The sequence below is a fragment of the Chrysochloris asiatica genome, unplaced genomic scaffold (genome assembly GCF_000296735.1).
Source record: "Chrysochloris asiatica unplaced genomic scaffold, ChrAsi1.0 scaffold00375, whole genome shotgun sequence".
NCBI classification, from domain to species: domain Eukaryota; kingdom Metazoa; phylum Chordata; class Mammalia; order Afrosoricida; family Chrysochloridae; genus Chrysochloris; species Chrysochloris asiatica.
Genome location: NW_006408893.1, coordinates 1,708,693 through 1,714,902, shown reverse-complemented (window position 1 = coordinate 1,714,902; position 6,210 = coordinate 1,708,693). Strand labels below are relative to the sequence as shown.

General features: G+C 42.0%; 1 pseudogene; it reads left to right on the top strand.

Moving 5' to 3' along the window:
• The first annotated feature begins 4,190 nt into the window (after positions 1-4,190).
• Positions 4,191-6,210, top strand: part of LOC102837567 — a 12,172-nt pseudogene continuing 10,152 nt past the window's right edge.

Genomic DNA, 6,210 nt, shown 5'->3' with positions numbered 1-6,210 from the left:
GATGTGAGCATTTATTGCTATGAACTGCCCTCTGAGAACTGCTTTTGCTGTGTTCAAAAGGTTTTGGTATGTTGTATTTTCATTCTCATTTGATACGAGGAAATTTTTATTTTATTATCCAGTAAGTTTTAAGCAGGGTGTTGTTATTCAGTGTCCATGTGTTTGATTTTTTTTCCTTTGATTTTCTTGTTTATTTAAAATTTTACAGCATAGGAAACTAACTTGCAATGGGCTTGGATGACTTGCAAAAAATATATAATGCATGTATTATATAGTGGCGGTGATGCTGGTGTGCTGTGGAGTCAGTTCCAACTCATAGCAACTCTGCATAGGCTTTCTGAGGCTGTATATCTTTACAGGAACATAAAAGCCTCATCTTTCTTCCATGGAACCACTGGTAGTTTTGAACTGCTGACTTTGATGTTAGCAGACTGACTCATAACCACTATGTTTCCAGAATTCCTTATGCATTATATCACAGTATTCTTTTTTTTTTTTTTTTTGCAGTGTGCTGACCTGAATTAAAAAAAAAAAATTTTATTGTGAATTGAGTGGTGGTTTATATGAGAGAACATTGATTTTACACTCATCGTTTCATTGCAATGATTACAATCTCTTCCATGCATCATCATTCAACAGTATTTGTTTCTATTCCATCTATTTTTCTCTGGGGGATGGGCAGTGTACATAAAAAGACTGAGGAATATATAATAATTTAAACAACCAAAGGGCACATTCTGTAAGTCTACCTCCTGGCTGCCAGAACTCAGTCTTTCTCCTTCCATGACTCTAGAGCCTTCAGCTGCTCTCTCTCTCTCTCAATGTCCTCATCTCTACCTCCATCTCTGGTGTCACTGCTTCTTTGGAGAGGGTCCCACATTTTACTTGTGCTCTTTTCCCTTGATGGTCCTATGGTCCTCTGTTCCTAGACTGTGAGATTAACTACTCCATCCCCCTTTTGTTACAAAACTTCTACTTTTACAGTTGTGACAGTTGCAATTAGTCATGATAACAATTACTATTAGATCATAAGAATCTTATCCCCATCTCTTTTCACCATACCCATCTAGACAAGATGAAAATTATTCAGTGGGGACACTACCTTCCCCTGTACACTCTTAAACTAAGCTTTCTTTTGAAAACTTGTAAGCTAGTCACTCTGTGCCTTTATCACCCCCTCATTTTATAATGGTACTTTAATCAAGAGGGACCAATCACTGAATAAAGACATAATGCTTAATGTGATATGTAAGGGTTTGTTTCAACATGACTGGACCAGGATTTCTGTGGTTTGGCAGCTGAGATATAGTTATCTGTATAATGAGATCTAATATTATGTGATTACTACTATAATTTAGTCTACTACAAGTAGTCAGTCAACTGAAGGGACGTGTTCCTTGGGGATGTGGCCTACTTCCAATGCATTAGACACTCAGGCAAAGTTTACTTGCTCTCCGCTGGGTCTTGATCTTGCATTTGACTCATCCTCTGACCTCTGGTTTTTTAAACTTGTGTCAGTGACCTACCTACCTGCCTGCCATCAGATCTGCTGATCTTGGTTCATCTGACCCAGACTTGGGATTTTTCCACCGCTACAACTTTGTAAGCCTTTCCCCCCGATATATACATCTCTTTTAGTAGATACATATAAATATGTTTTGAAGTTCTGGTGTGGCGCTGTGGGTTAAGGACCCAGATTTGGGATTCTCCCACCTCTACAACTGTGCAAGCCTTTTCCCCGATATATCCTTCTCTTTATGCATACATATATATGTTTCAGAGCTCTGGTGTGGTTCTGGTCTGCAAAATCACTTTGAACCATAAGATCACCGGTTCAAGCTCACCAGCCATTCCTAGAAAATCCTACAGGGTCACTATGAGTTGGAATTGACTCAAAGACATTTAACAACAAAAACATAAGTTTCACTGGTTTTACTTATCTAGAGAACCCAGCTTAAGACACTTAACAGAGTAGTAGTTGTTGTTGTTAGGTGCCATAGAGTCGGTACTGACTCATAGCGACCCTGTGCACAACAGAACAAAACACCGCCCAATCCTGGGCCAACCTCACAATTGTTGCCATGCTTGAGCCCATTGATGCTGCCACTTTGCCAATCCATCTCGGTGGATGGGGGGACTTCCTCTTTTTCTCTGACCCTCCACCTCACCAAACATGATATCCTTCTCCAGCGACTGGTCCCGCCTAACAATATGTCCAAAGTATAAGAGACAAGGTTTGGCCATCCTGGCTTCCAAGGAGCACTCTGGCTGTACTTCTCCCAACACAGATCTGTTTGTTCTTTTGGCAGCCAATGGTACTTTCAATATTCTCCTCCAACACCATAACTCAAATGCATCAATTCTTCTACGATCTTCCTTATTCACTGTCCAGCTTTCACATGCATATGAGGTTATTGAAAATACCATGGCTTGGGTCAGGCACACCTTAGTCCTCAAGCTGACATCTTTGCTCTTTAACACTTTAAAAAGATCTTGTGCAGCGGATTTACCTAACACAATAAGATGTTTGATTTCTTGACTGCTGCTTCCATGAGTGTTGATGGTTGATCCAAGAAGAATGAAGTCCTTGACAACTTCAATCTTTTCTCTGTTGATGAGAATGCTGTTTATTGGTTCAGTGGTGAGGAGTTTTGTTTTCTTTACATTGAGATGCAATCCGTACTGCAAGTTGTGGTCTTTGATGTTCATCAGTAAATGTTTTAAGTCCTCTTCACTTTCAGCAAGCAAGGTTGCATCATCTGCATATTGCAGGTTATTAATGAGTCTTCCTCCAACCCTAATGCCATGTTTTTCTTATATAACATAGCTTCTAATATTATTTGCTCAGCATACAGGTTGAATAAGTATGGTAAAAGAATACAACCCTCTCACACACTTTTATCAATTTTAAATCATTCAGGGTTCCCATGTTCTGTTCAAACAACAGCCTCTTGGTCCATGTACAGATTCCTCATGAGCACAATTAAGTGCTCCAGAATACTCATACTTCACAATGTTATCCATAGCTTGTCATAATCCACATAATCAAAAGCCTTTGCATAGTCTATAAAGCACAGGTAAACATCTTTCTGGTATTCTCTGCTTTCAGCCAAGATCCATTAGACATCAGCAATGATATTCCTCGTTCCACGACCTCTTCTGAATCCAGTTTGAACCTCTGGAAGTTCTCTGTCAATGTATGCTTGCAGCCGTTTCTGTATTTCCTTTAGTAAAACTTTACTCATACGAAATATCAAAGATATTGTCTGATGATTTCTGCATTCCATTGAGTCATCTCTCTTTGGAATGGGCACAAATATGGATCTCTTCCAATCAGTCGGCCAGATAGTTGTCTTCCAAATTTCTTGGCATAGATGAGTGAGTGCCTCCAATGCCATCTCACTTAAAAGATTTCAATTTTTATTCCATCATTTCCCGATGCCTTATTCTTTGGCAATTCCTTCAATGCACCTTGGACTTCTTCCTTCAGGATCATTGGCTCTGATCATATGCTACCTCTTGAAATGGCTGAACATCAACCATTTCCTTTTGGTACAGTGACTCTGTATATTCCTTCCTTCTTCTTCTTCTTCTTCTTTTTTTTTAGAAGCAAATACTGTTCAACAATGATGCACGAAGGAGACTGCAATTATTGCAATGAAATGATGATTGTAAAACCAATGCTCTCCCATGCAAACCACCACACAATCCACATCAAAAACAAAGCATATGAGCCACACAAGAATGTCAGAGATGGATATTTTAAAGAATAAATACCCCTAGACAGCCATGTTTGACATCTATCTTACTGGCTTTCAGAGATAGACCTGCTTGCTTATTGAGTGTACTTTCGCTTTCTATTAAACTTGCTTTCACACGCTCCTGTTGTCTTGCATTCCTGACACTTCACCGAAATCTGCAACTCTTTGCTAGAAGTCTAGGAGAATTCCAGTGGCACATTCGGTAACAGTAGCTACAAAAGATTGACAGGAGGATCCAGGAAGCAAAGAGAACACTGAATAAACTTAAAAATAATTTAGACTTTCGTCTCAGTCTTGAGCTGTAGCTGGCAGCCAAGTGTGCGCGCTCCAGCATCTTCAGAACCGGGCCGCCATCAATGTCGCTTGGTTTCCCGAGGTGTTATCTACACCACTTGTCCTCCACATCCTTCGCCGTCCCCAGCCGCCATCATGGTGAAGCTCGCGAAAGCCGGGAAAAATCAAAGTGATTCCAAGAAGCTGGCTCCTCCGCCCAAAGAGGTAGAAGAAGACAGTGACGATGAGGAACTGTCAGAAGAAAGCAGTGGAGAAGAGGTTGTCATTCCTCAGAAAAAAGGCAAGAAGAATACCACACTGCCATCAAAGAAGGTGGTGGTTTCCCCCACAAAAAGTGTAGTTGCCACACAGTTCAATAAAGCAGCTGTCACCCCTGGCAAGAAGGCACCTGCTACACCAGCTAAGAAGACAGTTACAGCAGTCAAAGCAGCAGCAACACCTGGCAAGAAGGGAGCCACCCCAGGTAAAGCAGTGGTGGTGACCTCGGGTAAGAAGGGAGCTGCTCCTCCAGCCAAGGGGGCAAAGAATGTCAAGAATGCCAAGAAGGAAGAGAGTGACGAAGAAGAAGATGAAGACAGTGAGGAAGATGATGAGGATGAATTTGAGCCAGTCATGATGAAAGGAGCAGCTGCCCCTCACTTTAATGACGAGGAGGAGGATGACGACGATGAAGATGATAAGGACAAGGAGGAGGAGGAGGATGACGATGAGGAGGATGAAGAAGATGATTCTGAAGAAGAGGCCATGGACAGTACGCCAGCAAAGGGCAAGAAAGCACTTGCAAAGGTGGTTCCTGTGAAAGCCAAGAGTGTGGCTGAGGACGATGACGATGAGGAGGAAGTTGATGACGATGATGATGAGGAAGAGGACGACGACGAGAAAGATGAGGATGACGATGAAGAGGATGAAGGGGAGGAAGAACCTGTCAAAGAAGTACCTGGAAAATGAAAGAAGGAAATGGCCAAACAGAAAGCCACTCCTGAAGCCAAGAAGCAGAAAGTGGAAGCCGTAGAACCAACTACAGCTTTCAATCTGTTTGTTGGAAACCTGAATTGTAACAAGTCTGCTCCAGAATTAAAAACTGGTCTCAGTGACCTTTTTGCTAAAAATGACCTCGTTGTCATGGATGTCAGAATTGGTATGACTAGGAAATTTGGCTATGTGGATTTTGAATCTGCTGAAGACCTGGAAAAAGCCTTGGAAATCACTGGTTTAAAGGTCTTTGGTAATGAAATTAAACTAGAGAGACCGAAAGGAAAAGACAATAAGAAAGACCAAGATGCCAGAACACTTTTGGCCAAAAACTTGCCTTACAAAGTCACTCAGGATGAAATAAAAGAAGTGTTTGAAGATGCCATGGAGATCAGATTAGTCAGAAAAGATGGAAAGAGTAAAGGGATTGCTTATCTTGAATTCAAAACAGAAGCTGATGCTGAGAAAACCTTTGAAGAAAAGCAAGGAACAGAGATTGATGGCTGTTCTATATCCTTGTACTACACTGGGGACAAAGGTCAAAATCAAGACAACAGAGGTGGGAAGACCAGCACCTGGAGCGGTGAATCAAAAACACTGGTTTTAAGTAACCTCTCCTACAGTGCAACAGAAGAAACTCTCCAGGAAGTGTTTAAGAAGGCAACTGCTATCTAGGTGCCTCAGAACCAGAATGGCAAATCTAGAGGGTATACATTTATAGTATTTGCTTCATGTGAAGATGCTAAAGAAGCTTTAAATTCTTGTAATAAAAGAGAAATTGAGGGCAGAGCCATCAGGCTGGAATTGCAAGGATCCAGGGGATCCCCTAATGCAAGAAGCCAGCCGTCCAAAACAGTTTGTCAAAGGTTTGTCTGAGGACACAACTGAGGAAACATTAAAGGAGTCATTTGATGGGTCTGTTCGCGCCAGGATAGTCACAGACCGCGAAACCAGCTCCTCCAAAGGGTTTCGATTTGTAGACTTCAACAGCGAAGAAGATGCTAAAGCCGCCAAGGAGGCCATGGAGGATGGGGAAATTGATGGAAACAAAGTTACCTTAGACTGGGCCAAGCCTAAGGGTGAAGGTGGCTTCGGGGGATGAGGTGGAGGCTGAGAAGGATTTGGAGGCAGAGGCAGCCATGGCAGAGGAGGCCGGGGAGGATTTGGAGGGCAAGGAGGCTTC